Source organism: Dendronephthya gigantea, unplaced genomic scaffold (assembly GCF_004324835.1).
Source record: "Dendronephthya gigantea isolate DGI-Jeju-01 unplaced genomic scaffold, DenGig_1.0 000228F, whole genome shotgun sequence".
Classification (NCBI taxonomy): Eukaryota; Metazoa; Cnidaria; class Anthozoa; order Malacalcyonacea; family Nephtheidae; genus Dendronephthya; species Dendronephthya gigantea.
In genome coordinates this window covers 149,767-171,246 of record NW_021163238.1, presented here as the reverse complement: position 1 = coordinate 171,246, position 21,480 = coordinate 149,767, and the positions used below count along the sequence as shown (strand labels likewise).

Sequence of the window (21,480 nt, the reverse complement as noted above, 5' to 3'; positions counted from 1 at the left end):
CAAACTCCTCGCCCGTTGGAAGAGCCTTCTCCTCCAGTTCAGAGATTTCCAAGAATGTCATATGTCATAAAATAACCTGAGTGGGACATGCTTGGGACTGGGTTGGGCCACTTCATCTTTCTTTGCAATAGGTAATCCCACATCTTTGATGCACGAACAAGATGTTTAGTGCAGTATGGGCAGGATGGCTCAACACATTTTGCAAAAATGATCTCATTGGATTTTCGGTCAATGTGCTTAGTCATAAACCTCATTTCAGTTACCATTTGTCTATTCATACGGAATTGGCCAATTGGACCTGAAATAGTCTAGACTATAAAACATTCAAATTGTTAAATGGTCAAATCAAGACGAGTAAAGCAGCGAATGGGTGTATTTATATCAAAATATGAGACAACTTTTGCTTACTTGTGGACATCTTTATAATCGTGATATGGACTCTCCTCACCAAGCTCTCTTTGACCAATGTGGTGACTTCGCTTCCATTAAAAGTTGCACCCTTCCAATATACATCTTTCACAAGCTTCATAGCATTGTCAAATACTGCGCCTTCTTTAGTGCGACGTTCTTCTTCTTCCAGATTGGTTTGCTGGTATGGTGCTTTGTCTTCTCCTTCCAGTGTCGATGGCAGAATAACTGATGATAACTTCTTACTCATGGGTCTCCATAAATGTTCAATTTGGTTATAAGCTGAGTATTTAGCCGCGTAACTTACAACACCTAGGATGTCAAGGCCCGAATCCCTCCACAAGCGGCAAAGATAGATCGAGTTTACGACAGATCGTACATTCCAGTCGCTACCGTTTGATAAAAGCTACGGTTTTCCCTTTTTTCACTTGCGCGGCCAAAATGGGGAGAAGATCATTTGCATGAGTTTGTCCACTAGATGAGGTGAATTTAGCGGCTCTTAAAACCAACACTGCGAGACCATAGGTGTTTTTCTTAAAGTGAAGTCGACTCAGTTTGTCTTTGAATTTGTCATTTGGTACTATGCCATCTTTATTGCCTTCCAGACTGTCAGCACTTTCTTGAAAATTGGCAGGATCGGGGTCTTCCGACTGATCATTTAGGTCAATCCTCGTGTACAGTTCGACTTCTTCGTTAGGCTCGCTGACAAATACTGATTGCTTCACCTGCATTTGGTATCCTGATTAAGTTGTAATGAAGTAGCCTGGATGAAAAAAATCGTGGTCCCAGAGATTTGGTGTGTCGTTTTGCATGTAAAAACGAGGCTGTTGGTGGTATCTGGAAACGGCTGGAGAAGGACCCATACGCAGCTGGTTCATGTCATCTGAAGAATAGAACCGTGCTTCTTCATGAAACCTCGAACAAAGCTTTTCGCGGCAATTAACTCTAGCAAACAAAAAATGCTGATTTTCACAGTTCTCTCGATATTTGTTCTTCTTTGGAGCAACTTTTGTGTCAATTAGTCCTTTGTAGCAGATCGCACGACTGCTGGTCTTCTTCGGAGCCACCATTAGGTGGTGTATGGTGTCAAGCGAAATGCCATGCTTTACAAGACCAGGAACGTTATGCAAAAGATGTTTACGTAAGTCCTTAAGGGACACTCTGGTGCCTGTTCCGGTACTTTCGCGTCTTCTGCTATGAGCTGCGAAGGATTCTTGTTTGAGAAAGTCTGTTGCGGTCTGTGTGATCTCCGGGAATTTTATCCACAATGGTTGCCGGCCGAGACGTCTAGTTGGCCCCTCTTTGGTTGGTCTCGACACGTCGTCTTGGTTCCTCTCGACTTGCTTTTTTGTCGGCTAAAGTAGGTTCTTCCGGTCCTGGTCCCTCTATGATAATCGGTTCTAGTTTTGATCCAGACGCCGCGGTTGCCGCCGTAAAAAATCAGGCAATGGCAATACTTGAGATGGCTGTGTCTCACCTTCGTTTATGATGGCTTTTCCAGATGGATCGAATCTGCAAAGTCAAATATGTTCTTGAATAATATTACTATCATTTGCAATAGCTATGTAAAACAAGGAATACAAGGTCAAGGATTAGGTCAAGGTGTAATATTATTAAAAAGGTATCTTATACAAACTGTACCTTACAAATGGACGTTCATTGTTCCTTAGAGCCAAATACTCCAAGTCGTTTGTGCCTCGGCGTGAATTTTTTGGTGATTTATTTTTCCTTGTTCTTTTTTACACGTAAACAGTAACGCTCGATGAAACATTCGTATTCGCCTTTCGAATACCGATATATAATGTGAGCTTTACATGGGGCACGTGTGCGAAAAAGTGTTAGCTGTTTGCTCATATTTTGGAAAATATCGCTTATTATAAAAATGATTTTTAAATCCAGGATTACCAGAGTACCAGGAGTAAAAAAATTTCCCGCGAATTTACGAATGCCCGAACCATTCCGATTATATTCCGATCATATGTGTTGCCGCTGGAATATGAAATGATTATTCGCGGCCGAATATTATGAGTTGACTGTTGACTTTTTCTTATTATGAAATTTATGAGAAACTGTTCGTAGTCTTTCGGGGAAATAAATATTGCATTTATAGACTAGAAATCAGGTATTTATTTAAAATTTATGTCTCTTTCAACTACCAAACTATATGGAGATTAGTTTTTATTACAAGCTGATTGTATTGTTAAAGGTCAACATATTCTTGCCCATAGGTCCTATAATAGCCACTGCAGTATAATTATAAAATACTTTTGACAAATTATATTTTGGACCATATTAAATATTTCGTTTCTCCTTCGTTTTTTGCTGGTCCGCGATGGGGTGGGGAGGGAGGAGGTTCGAACAATCGCGGCCAAAGTCCGCGATGCGGGACGAAATCTATTTGTCGACGGCCCCTAAACGAAATGAGTTAAATAGAGATATTAAAATGAAGTAAAAATATCTATTATTAGCCGTTTAAAAGATTGTTGGTGTATTCCCCTTTCTGCGGCGGTGCTGGCAAACAGAGAGGCGCTGTTTCCGATTGGTTTTCTGTCTGGAAATCCGAGCACCATGTTATCTGTTTCTTTTTCGGGAACCCATTTAAAGAACCTGCAGGAGTTTTTGCGATCGTTGATGCACTTTCAAAAATACTTAATAGTTTGGAAGGCTTTAAGTAGTGGCCCGCGCAAGAGCCAGTGCATTGTTCACAGCTTTTGTTTCCATAAGGCCGATTACGTCATTATTCTTCTTGTATGCCCTCTCTCCTCCGCAGAGGCTTTTGATGTTGGGCGACAGCCGCTGACAGCCGCTGGTATAGAGCGCAGGCTTTTGGCCGCTGGTATAGAGCGCGCGGGCGGTGACGAAGAACGAGGGGGGAGGAGGAAGCCTCTGCCAGATTTGGTTCGATTTCTGGCCAACTCGCTCGAAAAGTTGCCGAATTGTAATCCTCGCCATCCGACATTTTTTTATATTACATTATGTGGAGATTTTCATAAATCTAGATTAAAATGTAGATTAAAGGGACTTCCTGTTCACATTTTGCCTTTATTTGGTGATTTGCATGGAAAATGCAAATGTTAGCGATTTGCATATCGGACACCAGGACGCTGAGGACGACGCTATCGACATACTAAATGACTTTATTCACAACTTATCGTTAGAAGGTACGTTAAACTTTATTTCATTTCGCCTTTATAGCGTTGTGTAAAGTGAACCGGTATTCTAGAACCTATCCTTCATTTTATGGGTTTTGTGTGTGAACATTTATTTTATAATTTATCTAATCCAATAACACCAATGCCCGCAATGGACCGGTATTCAGTACTTATACTAGTGATTTTATACTGCTATTTTCATAGAACATGATTCTAAGGGACCACTGCACAGTACTCCGATAAAGCCAAATAGGCTCAAAAGATCAGGGCATGAAGCAGCAATTGGTCCTTGCGAAGGTGAACCTCCACCAAAAGACCAAAGATTACACGGCGATGGCTGCAAGAAACGAAGGAAGATGTTGGAGTCTAAGCTCAAAGAAACGTATGTTGAAAGCCCGGATAAAAAAACAGACCAGTCTGAGGTAATGGAGCTACTCAAAACAAGTAGCAAAAGTCTGACAACAAGAGCTGTTAAATCGACATTCCCCGGTGCAACATACGACAAGCACAAACACGAGTACAGGAACATTAGGAAATCTATCTCGTTCGTGGTAAGTAGTGATGGAACTGGAAATAGTGATTTCCAGTCAAGTGGGAACACTGAAATCTATCAGCTTCAGCAAAATGTTTCAACACACAAGAAGAAAGCAGGGGCCCTAATGGATGACATTTTGTCTAACCAGGCTGTGAAGGATGATGTTTATCTCAGAACCTTAATTAACATGTACAATGACAAAATGAAAAGTATTTCAGAACTAGCTAATTCGATTGATTTGATTTATGAACGTGAGTTAAAAATCTTGTTGGACAGAAAATCTGAGAGAGAACTGACTACCACAGAAAGGGCTACTATTATCTCAGAGTATGACAAATTAAGTAACTTAGTAGATCTTGGTATTAGAACTGGCAAAAAAAAACCAGAAGAGAAAATTACTGGAGACACTTTCAAAAATTTAAAAGTTGATTTCATCAAGGAGTGCCCAATGTTGCATGGAATTCTTCAATGTCTATTCCCTGACACAGAACAGACTGACAGGAAATCAAAATGTGCCATACATGCACTTTCTGTGCTGGCAAGTCTTCGGAACAGACACTGTAGAAATGATGTTTGCTTATTGTTTACAATTATGTTGGTCTCCTATGGTGCTGGGTGCCGTATGGTAAACATGCTAAATAAGTGTGGTATCACCATACATTGGGACACTCTAATGAAATTCTTCGATAAACAACTTGAAGAAAAAGAGAAATATGTGGCAACCTTAACACCAATTGAAACACCATTGATACTGCTTATTGACAATGTGAACATCTATCGAGGTAACAAAAGAAACCATCGATTATTCCAAGCATATGGTCAAAACATGTGGAATTTCACTGTTCGAGGACTTCTTGTTCCCCATTTAGAAGGGCTGGGTGATCTTTTATTACAAGAGACTGCTTGCAAAAGTCAACATGATGTGAAGAATTTTACTTCTGCAAATGTGGATATAAAGACAAACCCAGAACATCTTGAACTATGGAACAAACATGTTGACTTGTACCTGATCAAACTTCTTAAGGATGGACTTGGTTTCTCAACAGAGAAGCCTTTTGAAGAAATGTCTGAGAAGGAGTGTAACAATTGCCTTTCATCAAAATTATTCAATATTTCGTCTGATTTGGAAATCTCTGAGGATTTGTCACATATAGACTTAACAAACGCATCAAGGAAAACCAATACCACGATTTTACCACTATCGTTAGAGAACAACAGTACTCTTGCTGGCACATGTACCATCTTAGACCAATTTAGTCAGGAATTTTCACTGCCATCATCTCTGGATAGTAGCCATGAGAAACTCCCTTTTGACAACAGCACTAAAACATTTTGTTTAAAACAAGCACGGGAGCATGCAGAATTTGTCATGATGATGAACCATCATTCACATGGAAGAGAAGCATTTAGACAAGAACTGTCCAGTTCTGAGGCAAATGAAGCAGTTGATCATGATGCTGATGAACAGGACACTCATGAACCAGTGGATGATGCAGGCAAACAAGATACCACAGTACGCAGTTTTCAGAAACTTTTTGAAAGTGAAGATAATCTGTTGAAAAGCACTTTTGATTCACTGAAGCACAAAGTTAACTTGGCGATTCAGAATGACCAAACTGAACGACTTGTGAAGGAACTCTCAGAACAGCCATACATTAGAACAATACATGACCATTTGGGAAGAACATTATTGCATGCTGCTGTTGAGGAGTTAAACTTGAATGTCGTGGAGTGTTTGATACATGTTGGATGTAATCCAAATGCGAAGGAAAAATGTGGTTGTACACCACTTATACTTGCTGTTATTCTGAAAAGCAAAGAAATATGCAAGTTGCTTGTGAGCTCAAGAGCATCTGTAAGAGGTGCCCTGTTTGTCAATGTCCCCAGTCCAATAGCTGTCGCAAAGAAGATGGAACTTGTTGAGATCCTGCAGATCCTTGATCCTGTAATTTCAGATGAAGAAGATGCTGATTTGAGTTGTTATGATCCTGTTTTGCAAGCAGGTGTACACCCACATATAAGTAGAACTAATGAAAAGACAGCTGACAAAACCTGCAATAGGCATTCTCCTGGTTTTTTAACAGGCATTGTGGGTGATGTGGGCACATGCAAAACAAATAGAGGTGTAATGTCAAGGACGGGCAATCATGAATGGGTTGGTATCATTCCTGGAGACATGCACAATAAAGGATATTTGGCAGAAGCTTGTCTAAAAGAGCAAGGCCCTGGGGGGTTTCATTATTTAGTCAAACAAGTTCTAAAGAGACCAAAGTTAACAAAGGAGGCTTTTAAGAAAAAGAAGTTTGGTGAAGGTAATTTGGACCGTATACGTGAGGCAGTAAGAGATGGTGCCAGGTCCTATGGTCTGGCAGCAGTCATGGAGTTTAAGAAGTCACCATTTTATCCTGATCCACCCATGTTGTTGAGATGTCACCATGCTACCAATAGCCACACTAAAGTACTGCTTGAACAGTTGAAATTGTGGATTGCTGACTCAATTTCAACAAGTGCCAAATTCAAATACAGGAGCAGAATGTTTTTGTATTTTGGTCCATTATTAGAATTGTACGATAATTCAACTTCCCACTGTTTGGGACTAGCAAGAGAGACTTGCTTTATGCAGCAACTACCAGCGTATGCTCAGCTAAATTTCCCAAACTACTATACAGAATGTTTTGTTCATGTAGTAAATTTTATTGGAAAATGGCCTTTGGCATTTAGACAAATTTTGAGACAAAACTGCAGTGTCAATGTGACAGGAAGAAATGGATGTGGATTAGAGCTGGATGCATATGTAGAGACAGAAATTGTGCAACCTCTTAAGAGATATGTCTCAGGTATTACAGTTTTGCTATGTATGGTGTATGTATGTGTGTAATGCAAATTTAACTGGTTGAATGCAAAAAAAGTTCTAATGACTATTGTACATCACAATTTTTATTATTTCATTCAATTTTAATTGCTTGAAGTTTTTTTTTCAACTGAAGGTCATACATCTGTGAAAATGTGCGAGCGATTAATGGGATCTCTTGACATACTGAAGCAGATTCGGTTTGGATACACATCAAAAGATGCATTTGACGTACACTCTACAACCCGCCATTCAGTTGCTGATCCATTTCAAGATCAACTTAAGGGTGCCTGGTACTGCTTAAGGAATGGATGGTTATCTCCAATGGCATCCCCTGAAGATTCACCATTGTGTTTCCCTGTTGATGGTCAAGGAAACAGCAGTGGAAAGGTTCCAAAATGTTTCTTGGATGTTCATGAGAAGGGACTTAAAAAATAAAAGCTGATTTTTCAAGAAAACTGTATGACTGCTTCCCAGATTTGAGATATGAATTGTTGCTTGGAAAGTAATTATATGAATCTGTAGCAAGTACAACAGACTGTAGTGTTTCTTTTCATGGCTTGATACATCTGACTTTGTTTTGTTATTGCACAGGACTTGCAAATCCAGACATTTATACTACTGTAGATATCAGTTAAAACTAAAAACCTACAATGTTACTCACAAATATATATATATATATATATATATATATATATATATATATATATATATATATATATATAAATATATATTACATACAATTAATAATACATACTTTATGTATGTATTATTATATACTGACAGTATTATACAGTTACTGACATTCTGTATAGATATGTATTCGGTGTAATCTACCTTTGTGCAAAATTTAAAATACAACTGTTACTGCTACTTGTTGGAGAGACTGTCTACTTGATTCTTAACATGTTCAATTATTCTTATTTGATTTTAAACAGTAGATTGTGCAAAAACAATTCTCTCAGAACCACTCAAAAGACTGTCTACATTCCCAGTTTTAATTTCAATTTGTGGTGATTCTATATTACCAACAGGGAGTTCACTGATCTTTCCCATAATAATCAGTTGATAAATAAGTGACTGTAAATACTTTCTCCCATTTCTGGATCTGAAATAGCATTTAAGAGAGCCAAATTCTGGAGCTTTATCAAGAGCAAGTTGTTTCAAAACAACTGTTGATGATCCCATTGCAAATTGTGTTAGTATGAGAACATTTACTTTCTTGTGGACCTGTTGTAACCTTTGCAGGCATTGGATGAGTAAGCATGAAATAAATGTGAAATCTTGAGGCTGACTGGGGTCCTCTGATGTACAATTATCACAATTTTCATCACAAACTTGGCAGTCATCTCCAAAATAATTCATAAGCTGCTTGTGTCGACATCCAGGTGCCACACAGTACTCCACCATTTTGTTCATGAGGTTATACTTGTAAGCCATGTGTTCTTTGTTTTCAATTTGTAATATGTTGTGCAAATGGAAGGATCTATCTTTATGGTCAAAAAGTAGCAAACACATTGCACGAGAACCATCGCGGCCAGCTCTCCCTACTTCCTGTACATAATCCTCTATGCTCTCTGGAAAAGATAGATGTATTACAAATCGTACATTTTTGTTATCAATGCCCATTCCAAATGACTTAGTGGCACATATAACTTTAGCAGTACCACAAGACCAAGCCTGCTCATATTTCTTTCTCTCCGCATCTGGCAAACCACCATGTACAAAAACTGCATCAATATTCTCTGATGCCAAGTTATGGGCAAGGTTTACTGTGTCTTTTCTTCGGGAACAATACACAATTCCTTGCTCCCCTGGACAATTAGTTTTAATGAAATCAACAATTTGTTGTACTGGCTTATCTTTCTTCGCATCTATTTGTAAAAATAAATTTGTCCTTGAAATATTCACTTGAATACTATTTGGGTTGTCCATACCAAGAGTAGACTCAATACAGCTCTTTACTCTTTCTGTGGCAGTGCCAGTTAGAGCAACCATTGGAACAGAAAAGCCATTCAGGTCACCAAGTCGTAAAAAATCTGGACGGAAACTATTACCCCAACTGTCAATGCAGTGAGCTTCATCAACTGCAATGAAGCTTAATTTTCCAGCATCATTCCATGTCTTGAACACATGCTGCAGCTTACTGGACATTGCACACTCGGGGCTTGTAAAAAGGATGGCATAAGGTAAATTTAGTCTGCAGAGGGTATTCACAACAAAATCCATTTCCAATTCTGTTAATGAGGAATTGTAGTAAAATGCAGGAACCTGTTTTGCTCGAAGTTTTTCTGCCTGCTCTTCCATTATAATTTCAAGGGCTCCACAACAACAGTGAGTCCTTGCATAATGACAGCAGCCACAGTATAGATAGCACTCTTTCCACACCCAGTAGGCATTAAAACTACTGTATCATTACACCCAACAATTGAGCGTATAGCTTCAAGCTGACCATCTCTAAAAGAATCATAGCCATAAAAGTGTTTTAGGACAAATGTCTCTTTCTCTTCTTGACATTTGGGCAAATCCATTGGTGTTTCGCAATTTATGTTCATAATATTCTCTTGAGGGGTAGGAAATGAATTGACAGGCATTTTCTATACAAGGAAAGATGACAGGTGTGTAAATAAAATATCACATTGTTGCAAAGTTATAGCATCTTACACCATTGCCCCTTCTCACTTGTACATGTGTTGAAACTGTTGAATATCCAGTTAGTATATGTTGCATGCATGCTGTATGTGTTTAAATATTACATACGTACCGACTTGAAGTAGATCGATTCGGCATAAATTTTGTCTCTAGCACGCCATAATTTGTAAATAGATGTTGATGATTTGCTAGACACATGTATTTTTACACCTTCACCATTTTCTTCCACTCTTGGCAATGTAATACTGTGATCCAAATACATTCCATAAAACTTTGCTGCTTCTTTACCACTCGTACAATACAACTTGGTTCTGTCCTGACCATTTTCGCTTTCGATTTCGTACAAGTTGTACATGTTGTTCCCCTATATAGCATATAAAATATTATGGGTTAAAATTTACATTTTTATATACAGCGTACTATGTCGCACGATCATACAAAAATATAAACAATAATTACAATGAAAACACCAACATTGATTGCAGAGAATCAACTTACCGTTTCCCTTCGCTTCTCTGAAAGAGCTAACAAATTATTCATTGTTTCCATCGCAGTACGCGTACGCAATAATGACGCACCTTCGATTACAATATTTTCCGTCCATTTGACAGCTTTGTGCACTGTTCGATAATGCTGGTGTAATCCTTCTCGCGAAAAACAACAAGTGCTTTTGCAGTGAGGACAACACACACAGTTGTTCCGAAACGATATCAGATAACCTCTCTGACCTCCTATATCACTTAATCTCACTGTTTCCGCCATGATCCTATTTCAGTAAAAGCACACCCCCCGGTGTGGCGCCATGTTGGGTGTGGCATCTGGCAGAGGCTTCCTCCTCCCCCCTCGTTCTTCGTCACCGCCCGCGCGCTCTATACCAGCGGCCAAAAGCCTGCGCTCTATACCAGCGGCTGTCAGCGGCTGTCGCCCAACATCAAAAGCCTCTGCGGAGGAGAGAGTTGTATGCCCCAGCTTTGCATACAGGATGTATACAGCCAAGCTGATAGCAACATTTGAAATAGAAGATGTACTGAATGGGCAATCCTTGGACAATGTGTCTATTTTTCAACTGCCATATTCTCTTGATTTCACCGTATAAATCAGGTTTTTTCAACTTCGCTTTCTCTTTCGCCTCTTTTGTACCTTTTAAGAATACTAGTAAGATTTATCGTTCTTTTTGAGCTTCGTCTCCATTTGTAAACACCGGCTTTATTTCCACTTTTTCTTGAAGCATGAGCATATCTGAGAAATGCTGCGCAGGATTTTTGTTAAACAGCGGTTTTGCTTTCACTACACCAGCACATACCTCGCCGGTAGTTCATGTAGCAGGGAAGTTGTAGCATGTTGTTTGCAGAACTGATGGGTAAGGGTTAGTGTAATCAGTCCTGGTTGTAAGCGGCGGATTATCATTCAGGCAAAGGGTACCACGTTGCTTGCTTGTCGTCATAGTATCTAAGCGAAATCCCGCTTGGTCGTCACGGCCAGCGTTCATTATACGTTTACCATCCCTGTACTGGATGTCGTCTAGAGCATTATATAGTGCAGCACTCCAATGATCGTCTGGGTTAAATTTCAGTGTAAAACCCTTTCTCGCACGCCTTTGGGTAACATGAGCAAGTCCCTTGTATCTTGCAGCGGACTTTCAGCGCTTGTTCAGTGGAACACACAATTGAACTACCGTACCATAACTGAAATTTCGTTTGTACTTAGCTTGCAGATGAGCTGGAATGCTACGGAATGTTACCTTCTTCCCAACACGCCTATTACCATCAAACTTTAACACTCCTGTCCTGCGCCACGAATCAGCGCCTACTCCCCTCTTGCGCACGAACTCGATGGCATTTCCTATGTCTGGGCATTCTGCTTGAATTTTTCCAATCTTTTTACTTCTTTGTCTTCGTAGGAACCGCCTTTCCGCAATACGCTTCTTTATTTCTCTCTTAGCTTTTCGTTGTATGGATGCCCTCTTTTTCATAATGACTGCTTTGCCTATTTCATCCAATGGATCTTGCACTCGGCACAATGTATCGGGATCTTCTATATCTGATTCTGACAGAATTATTCCATTATCTATGTTATCTTCTTTTTCTTTTTGACTTCGTTGTATTGAATAGGCTTGTCTAGATTGATTTACTAAATTCTGTTGATCTTCACTTATGTTTATATTCGGTAACTTGTGGGAAAAACAATCGACCAATGTTTCAATTTCACCAAGTGATACATAATGCAGAATATTACATACAATATGAACAAATTCAACCCAGTTGAAGTCACAGCTGCGAAGGATCTCAGTAAGTAATTGTTGATCATTTAAACAATTGCCTATTTGACTTCCTTCTACAGACCCTTCAATATTTCCCAACGGTTTAGCATTATGATTAGTTTGACTTGGTACTCTGTATTCGTCTTCGGAATAGTCACTAGGAAGGTTAAGATCGGCTTCCGCTACGAGTACCGATACCAATAATCAGTCACGCGCATGCGCAGATGTAGCAATCGTCCAAAACGTGACAACACTGGAAGTCGCGAGTACCGTTTTGGGGCTGAAAATGGAAGTGGATAGGTAGGCGAAGTACCGAATTATATTTACTGTATTATTGTCATTTTCTGCAGTAGTTTTCTGATAATATTATTTAGGTTTTAGTTGTATAATGTTTCTGCTTTGTTTGGTGAGACTGAAGGATTGTGATTAGAGTTTTTGATGTGAATACAGCCGCTATACTCCGCCATGTTTATTTACTTCTTACGGAAGTCACAATCTTAACGCTTTAAAATTTCCGCGCTGCCAAACTGTAATACGTCATGTATTTTCGTATCGGTACTGGTAGTGGAAGTAGATCTTAACCTCCCTACTGTCAGTTTCGCTACTGTCAGAGCTACTACTTCGGTTGTAGCAACATTGATACCAAGGGAACGGGCAATAACTTCATCTTTAACTTTTGCTATATTCTCAATAGCCTCGCGAATATACAACTAGCTGATTCAAGCGCTTTTTCAACCTGACCAACCTTGGAAGACATGTCATTGAAACCAAATACGTTTTTAGCCTTTGAACTTGATAAACCAGTAGCTTTTACAATCGCATATTTTCGACGCACTTTTTCTCCATCCGACTCCGCAAGTTTTAGCAAACTGTCTACTGTTCCCCTGCTTATATTAATTGGTTCATGTGTATTTTGAGATTGAATCAAACTGTTGAGAAGCGATCTTAAAACTTTGTAATGTACTGTAGCTTGTTTTTCGACCAAATATATACAATAATTGCCTTTTCCTCGGTCTCCAACTCCAATACTAACCAACGGCATTTGAAGTAACTTCGTGCGCGCATGCAACGAAGTGTAACTGATTCCAGGGCTTGTCATTGTAAAAGCATCTTTTAATTTCAAAAAACCGTCATCAAGTATCTTTTGCGCAACTTGAATCATACTTAAACACAACTGGGACGGCTGGCTATGTCGTGCCTTACAAACGTAACTACGAGCGTTAGTATAATCGCTTAAAGTAGCTAAGTCCCTCAAATATAGAAACGTTTTCTAAAGTTTCAAATCTAGACAACGGTCGCTTTGATTGTTGAATAAATGTATTTATGTTGTTTGACTCCCCTCCGGCCACTCTGCTGTTATCTCGGGAGAGGATTGGGGAAAAATCAGTATCTCTTCGTTTCTTTCTTCACTGCAACACGGTTCAGGATCTTGTATGATTTGCATACTTTCATCAGAATTGGAAATTGTGTCATCGCTTTGATGGTCACTGCTGCAGGTACTGGGATTGGATGATTTTTTCCTCAATAAACAAACTGGTCAGTCAAAGACACCTCTGCTCCTTGTGCATGAAATTCAATGTCAAACAAAATAGTTTGCTTCGTACAAACTTATCAGTTTCTCTGTTTCGGTATCTTTCCACACTCGTTCGCTTTTAACCCTTTTTTTATTGCCATGTTCGTCTACAACAACTGCTATTGTACTTTCAGCCATTTTTTGTGTTGTTTTAGCCATTTTTTTGTGTTATGCAAAATAAACATATAAAATATAATACAACAAACAAATATAATAAAATAAACATATAGACAACTTTATAATGAGAAACACTACCAGAAACTAACACATGACCCGACCCCTGAAATTCTAACTGAAACCAAAACCCTAGCACACAAACTCCACAAATCTAAGGCCATTGACAACACAACATTTAAATATCTCACAATTGACAATCAAGCCAGGACACCACAACTATACCTTTTACCCAAAATACACAAAACTAACATTCCAGGTCGACCTATTATCTCCGGTTGTGGTGGACCAACAGTCAAGCTTTCTCAATATGCTGACCATCTACTCAAACCACTCCTACAACACATACCATCATATGTCCAGGACACTGCAGACTTTCTATGCCGGATATTTGCTCAGAATAACACACTACCAGACAAGTTCATACTTATTACTATTGACGTAAGAAGTCTCTATACCAACATACCTAATGATCAAGGCATCCAAGCCTGTATAGACATGTTGAAAGAAATCAACACAATTACCCCTGAAATGGAGAACTAGTTCATGACATCCTATCCCTTGTACTTAAGAAGAACGCCTTTGCTTTTAACAACGAACACTTCCTACAAATTCATGGCACTGCTATGGGATCACCAATGGCACCTACCTATGCAAACATATTCATGGCAGCACTTGAACAGGAGCTCCTCCAACAAGCTCCTGAAAATCTTATACCTATTGAATGGATAAGATTTATAGATGACATATTTGCAATTTGGACACATGGCACTGACAAACTGGAAAAATTCCTTAAATACATAAACAATTTTCATCCTACCATCAAATTTGACTTTTCCTTCTCTGAGAAATCTGTCAACTTCCTTGACACAACTATCTACAAAAACAAAAACAACAAACTGGAATCAGACCTGTACATTAAACCAACTGACAAAACCCTTCTACTACACAAAAGCTCATTCCACCCCACCACATGCAAGAACGCAGTCATCTACAGTCAGGCTCTACGATACAGACGCATAATTACAGACAACAACAAATTACAACAACGACTAAACCACCTCCTGATTGCACTGATCCATCGCGGATATGACCACGACACCATCACCACCAACTTCAACAAAGCCCTACAATACACCCAAACAGACCTACTCAATAGGAAACAAAGCCAAAAAAACACAAGCCGCCCAATTTTCTCCATTCCATACAACACAAACACAAAATATTGCAAACATCCTACGTAAACACTGGAACATATTGGAGAATGACCCCACACTGAGGAGTCTATGGCAAGAACCTCCAATTGTAGCCTACCAACGTAATACTAACCTGAGAGACACACTTATCACAGCAAAACTTAATACCAGACACAACGCTAACCAAACATAATAACATCCCATAACCCAAATCCCCCAGGCCTTCCATCAACCCCAAACCTAACCAAAACCAGCCAAAAACCTCCACACCATCCTAAACACAGATACAAAAAAATTTTGACCACTCCCAATTGACATTGTGTCTGAATACCACCTTGAAAACACCAGAGTGGATATAACAAACCAAAGAACTTCTGGGACACACTGGGTTACAAGTGAGAACATGCAAGAACCAATTAACACATGACAAGCAAACCCTGTGGCACTCTCCTGTGAAAACAACAAAACTACATGACTTAACCAGTCACATCAAATCTGGCATCCTGGGCATCCTGCGGACATAAGTATAGAATTATTTTTTTAAAAAAATACTTGTCCTTAGCAGAATTAAGCCATAAATATGACCAGATGCCCGAACAAAACCTAAATGTTCAACCACACGGATTAAATACACTTCAAATCAAACCACATGAACATGGTCATGGATAATGTAGTCACGTTGAACAATCCTTATGTAATATAATGTACAATCCGCTATCCATATGCTGTATATATATATATAGTTATAGTAATTCAAACGCATGACAACGTCCACGTTGACTTCTAATTACCGATGATAATTTAAACACCTACTAAATAATGATACCTATATACCTACAACCTTACACTCACAATTATATGCACGTTTTACAAGCTTATCATAAAACTTCAAAATACAAACCTTAAAAACCTTGACTACCTCAAATTGATAACCCTATTATATTCACGATTGAAACCCTCACGGTTGATGCATCGCCGAACATCGACCCACGGAAGTTTTTAGACCCGGGGTAGTTTACTACCCACAGATGACGATAGCACTGTAATTCTGTAATTCCTCGCCAAAAATCCAAAACATTTCAACCCAATTTTTATTTCATGACTACGGTGATAAAACGGAACTTCAACAATTATAACCAACCATACTACATGAAGTACAACTCACAACCAAAACACATTTAAACCTCGGATGTCCACACACAACCATAATTGACACGTAAACCCCCACTATCCCCAACACAGACTTTGACACCTGACCTCAGTGACGTAACATATTAACGCATTTTATGCACACACGTGCAATCCTTGACCCCTTTTCGATCAAGTCTCTTGAACGGATACAAGCTCGAACACAAGCTCTGCTGTCAAGCAATTCAAAACAATTTTTAAGTAAAATTACACTCCATTTCACATCAACCCTGAGATGGCTCACCGCGTTGGTTTATCTAAAGTCAACAACAACTTTGGTAAGACACACAGTTTAATTTTACCATTTTGCCTTTTACGAATACACTCTCACGCAGGTTTGATAACTTTAACCTTGATTTTTTATGATTCTCCTACAAACACACACCACTTTTACTCACTTCTTATCTTCATTGTTCCTTCACACAAAGCCAACCCTGCTCCCCGCTGACGAGTCCGCAAAAGGATGAAACGCCGCGTACGGGGATACTGATTCGCACGCTTGCCTTCTTGTCTTCTGTTTTACTTTTCTACCTACCTCCTTACATAACCTTGACTTAAACACCACCAATAACGCTACACAACCTATTACTACAAACGCAACTACATAGTTTCTTGAAGAACTCCATCATAAACAAACAAAACCCCCTTTTTAAAAAATTTTTTATTTCAAACACACCACATGGTTGGCGGTTGTCCAACAAATTCCAAACTACCCCATCTGGTTATTTTTATTTCCATTTCTACGCCCCTCAATTCGCAATTAACCATTCAACAAATTACTCATTATGTTCCCCTTTAGCCCACATACACATAACGTCCTATTTTTTTCTCTAGTTTGTCTAATTCAGACAATTGTTACAAATTAACTTATAACTATATAAGAACTACAATATGGTTCCAATTACCTATGTCAAAATATAAAATAAACATTGAAAACACGAGCAAATTCAGCTATATATTTTTTTACACTGTCATGTTCTTTACCAGAAAAAAACACACACAAAAAAGTGATGTTAAAACATCGTTCCCACCTTGAAATGTCGCTTTTAAACAAGAAAGATTCCATTCTTCCAGCTTCTGTTCCATAAAAACATCCACGAACCATCAAAAGCCTTTAAAAACTTTGTCTTTTTGAAGAAAAGTTGTCAAGGAACCGAGCATTTGTAAAAAAAACACATATGAAAAGCCAGGAAGAGCGCTTAATTCGTATAGGTTTCTAGATGCTAATTGGTTGGCTTGTTTGGGAGGTATGTAGAATTACCGGGGGAAGTATGTCAGGGATAACGCTTCCCTACCCGAGAATGTTTCCACTTGTATTTTTTAAATCTCTGGTCTCGTCGTTGATATGTTCATTCATTTCATTAATTGAAACAAAACTACTGTAGAAGCGTAAATATAAGTATTGATGGAAAATTTGCTGCCACATTTCGCTACATTAATAGTATGTACTTTTGTGCTCGCTTGTAATTTGGCCCGTTCGGACTATGGGAAACTTTAATAAAAATCAAAGCTAAAGGTGATTTTAATACACTCAAAGTAAAATATATATTGTTTTAAACCAATACTAACATATTGAGTGTGAAATCAATGTTCTGGACTGTAGTTTTTTATTGATAAATTGCAGGGTTGTGTTTTTACATCTCTTAGTCTAGATAATCAATCTATTGTTTATGTTTACTAAACTGAATTATTTAAAATTTTGCACCTTGTGTAAATCAAATTTTTAATGTCTGTAACAATATCTGGTTACCTACTGGATATCTCAAATTTAAACAATCTGGCATGCCATTAATCTACCCGAAGCACTCCCTTTGATTAGTGTCATCATTAACATTGGTGCAGCACTTTGGGTGCTTTGTGGTGGGATATTTTGAAATAGGGAATCCCATCTGAGTTTCTAGCTATTAATCAAGAACTCCTTCTCTTAGAAGATTTGGCAGCTTTTCCTTTGCCTTGAATGAGGCTAAGTTAAAATATTTTCTATATATATAAATTATATGTACTTTTTTAAGCCATGAAGCAGCAATTAAGACCCTTCCTGTTACACGCTTAACCTAACACTGATGTATTCATCAAGAAAATCCATTTAATCTATCAACCAGTATAACTTGGATTATTATTATATTATTATTACCACCACTATTATTATTATTACTATTATTATGAAATTTTGGAATGTTTAAAATCCAACAAGGCTGATATACATATATAATCAGAAAGATCATTACTACGAAAGATCGTTAGTTAATGATATCGGTCTTAGCTGATTTAACGGAAGTTAACGGAGACTCCTTTGGCAGTGGATTTAAATATGTCAATTTCGAAATAGTAGGTACGCACTGCTGTTTTAAAGATGAATTCAATACATTTGCGATAACTGGTGCAAGATAAAAGGCAAAATCTCTCAAGACTCAATACGGAATACCATCCGGACCAGCTGACGTTTGTTTTTGTCTCCTCATAAAATTTTTAGCAGCTTCTATATCAATAGTTGGGATTCGAGTTCCTTCAGGAATTCTCAATGGGACAGGACTCACGTACTCTTTTTCAGTATTTATTTCTTGAAAATGTAAATTCATTTGTTCTGGATCAGTAATATTACTGATATTTTCTGACCTAGATCGTCTTCCAGACCATCTGCGAGAACCTTCTTTGCCTTTAGTTTTAACATTTTGAATAGCTTTTACTTGATTTCCTCGGATTAGTTTATTTATCTTCTTCTGCAGTTCAGTATTCGCGCCTTTCTTGAGTTCCCTATTCCGTAAATTGCATAGATGCTTTACAAGAGGAGACATGAACGGTGGGTCACGAGTCGACATTTTAACCTTGATCAAAGGAAAGCACTCATTAAACATATTAGAGAGAGTTTCATTTAACAAATCAACTCCTTTATTGACATCGTCAATATTGGCATCGTAAATCGGGCTCCAGTCATGTACTTCTAGTTTCTTCTCCATTCTTATTTTGCGGTGATATCTGACGTCACGAAAATACACAACATTTCGCTCAGGCTCAGGCTTAACTGGCCGCTGCGGCGAGTCACGACAACCGCGGAATGATCAGAAACATACCAAACACGGGGAAACGGTAGGAACTTTCCCTATGTGAGGGTTATATTCTTTAATCAGGAAAACTTTGTCACTATAAAGTGATTTTCACAAAGGTCCTACATTATATACATCACTATACAGAATATATAAAACTATGTACTGGATAAAAAGTCTCTTTAATATTTCTTACAGATATAGATAAGTCTAAAGTTATTAAGTTAAACGTTTTGAGAATAAATTTCTCTTAAGAATTGATAATGAGGAAGCATTTCGAATATCATTGTGTATGTCATTCCAGTCCTTATAATAACAGCTTGGTAATTCGTACGTTGTTTCCCCCAATTACGTTTAATCTTAGGTAGTCTTAATGTGTCTTTGTTTCTGGTGTGATATATATATGTTATTTACCGGCTGCGAGGTCCGGATGCAAAAAAACTGTGCCGGAGGTCTCGAAAACGGCCCGAGGCCGTAGGCCGAGGGATGTTTTTGACACCGAGGGCACAGTTTTTTGCATCCGGACCGAAGCTGCCGGTAAATAACGTGTTTATTTTTTAACCTTGACTTTTTTGACTTAATAAAACACAAAAAATTAATGAATAAACTATAAAAATTTTAAATTCTGCAAGCCATTTTAGAATTTTAATACGTCAACAACTCCTTATAAGGATATCCTAGTCGGGAAACAGCCAATGAAATGGCAAATATTGTTACCATAGCGACTAAATCACGGCGAATCGATTAAAAAAACAACGTATTCACAAGCGAAAAAAGGCGTAAAAAATCCAAAAAAAAGAAGTTTTTCGGGTATGTTTTTTATTTTTAACATTCATTTAGCCTTTTCCCGAAAGGTTTTCACACATTTTAGCCGTACGTTGCTTTTGTTTTGTCGTTTTTCTTGCATTTTTCACAGCGGGCCGGATGCATTTTGCAGCGGGCCGGATGCAAAATTCCGGCCCGCTGTGAAACGCTTCTCAGCCAATCAGATTGCTTCATTTACAGAGTTAAAAAATAACCATGAATCTGACCACGGGTAACAATATCCAAAGAATGTTCTGTAAGACCATTAACACACTTGTAGGTATAAATACAACGATGGTAGATCCTACGCTGTTCTAGGTTAAGCCAACCCAATGTTGACAATGCATTACTTGCTGAGGAATGCAAAGATCTGTCTAATATTATCTTAGCAGCCTTGTTCTGCAGTATTTTTGAAGGTCATTCATCAAAACGATGTTGTCCTTGTCGCCCCAAAATAGATCACCGTAGTCGAAAATAGGTAAAATTAAGCTATTGTAAAATAGCAGACGAGCCTCATGTGGCAACAAATGTTTAATTCTGCGTAAAAGACCTAGGTTTTTATTTATCTTGGAGGAATTATATTCAACATGATCGGTCCAAGTAAAATTGGTTGATAACATTATTCCTAAGTATTTAAAACTAGAAACGGTATTGATATCATTATGAAAAACAGATAATGAAAACGAGGAAATATTACTAAGCTTCCTATTACTGCCTATTATCATTGCTTTTGTTTTATCGAGGTTCAAATGAGCTTGTTGTCGTGAAGCCATTGAGCAACACTTGAAAGATCGTATCCGTAATCAAATTCTTTGGCAGTAATTTAAACAACTTGAAAATCTGTTTGCCCGGATGTCGTGAAAGGACTGTCTGGTCGTCCGGATGTCGTGAAAGGACTGTCCGTATAGAAGGCTGTTTGCGCTTGAGGTTGGAGTTTACGTTGGTGGAATATATCGTTCAGCGTCTGTTTGATAACTGGCGGTGTAGCGATCAGTGAAAAGCTGGTATCGGGACGTAGCGTGTCGGAGGATGGTTGTGGTAGGGGGATGTTTGAAGAAACAGGCGTGTTTGTGACCGCTTGGACAGCTGCTTGGGCCGGGTTAGTGGAAATCTCGTTGACTGACTGTTGAACAGTATTGGCGATCAAGCTTTGGATTAGCGCCAACTACGCGTCGGTCAAGAGCGGTTTTTCGCTTGGAATTTCTCTTTGTCGTCAAGCGTTTTCGCCTGTTCTTGTGCCGTCGTTTGTCGCTGGGGTTTCGACTTCGTTGGAGTTCTGTGTGGCATGTTGTAATCTCTCGATCAGTGCGGTGTGACGGCCATAATCAGACAAACCTTTGTCGCGACATTGACAAATGGTGGAGTACGGTCATATACACCAACTGAATTTGTTTGCTGTGGTGTATTAAAAGATGTAGCAGATGCCCTTCTTGCGACTCGTTTGTTTAATTAGAATAGTGGCTATGTGGTAGCTGATATAGTACTAGCTGGTGGCACTGACATATATCACGGTCGAGTGAATTAGAAAGAAGACCTGGACGTTAAGATCGGTAATTGCGTCCTCCCTCTACCGGCCCTTCCATGAGTAATTGCTTTACTGTAATTAACACCTCCTGTTTTTCGCTTGGTAGTAACGAGCCACT

The 21,480-nt window shown here is 38.6% G+C and overlaps 1 long non-coding RNA gene and 1 pseudogene across 1 annotated transcript; both read right to left on the bottom strand.

Moving 5' to 3' along the window:
- Positions 1–13,666: 13,666 nt before the first annotated feature.
- LOC114540269 lies at positions 13,667–15,788 on the bottom strand. The gene is made up of 4 exons (XR_003689031.1): positions 15,703–15,788; positions 14,426–14,482; positions 14,255–14,322; positions 13,667–14,131 (listed from the first exon to the last, which is right to left on the bottom strand). It is a non-coding gene; the product is annotated as an uncharacterized LOC114540269 (long non-coding RNA).
- A 4,244-nt stretch (positions 15,789–20,032) lies between these two features.
- Positions 20,033–20,580, bottom strand: LOC114540275 (annotated as a pseudogene).
- Between the last annotated feature and the right edge of the window lie 900 nt (positions 20,581–21,480).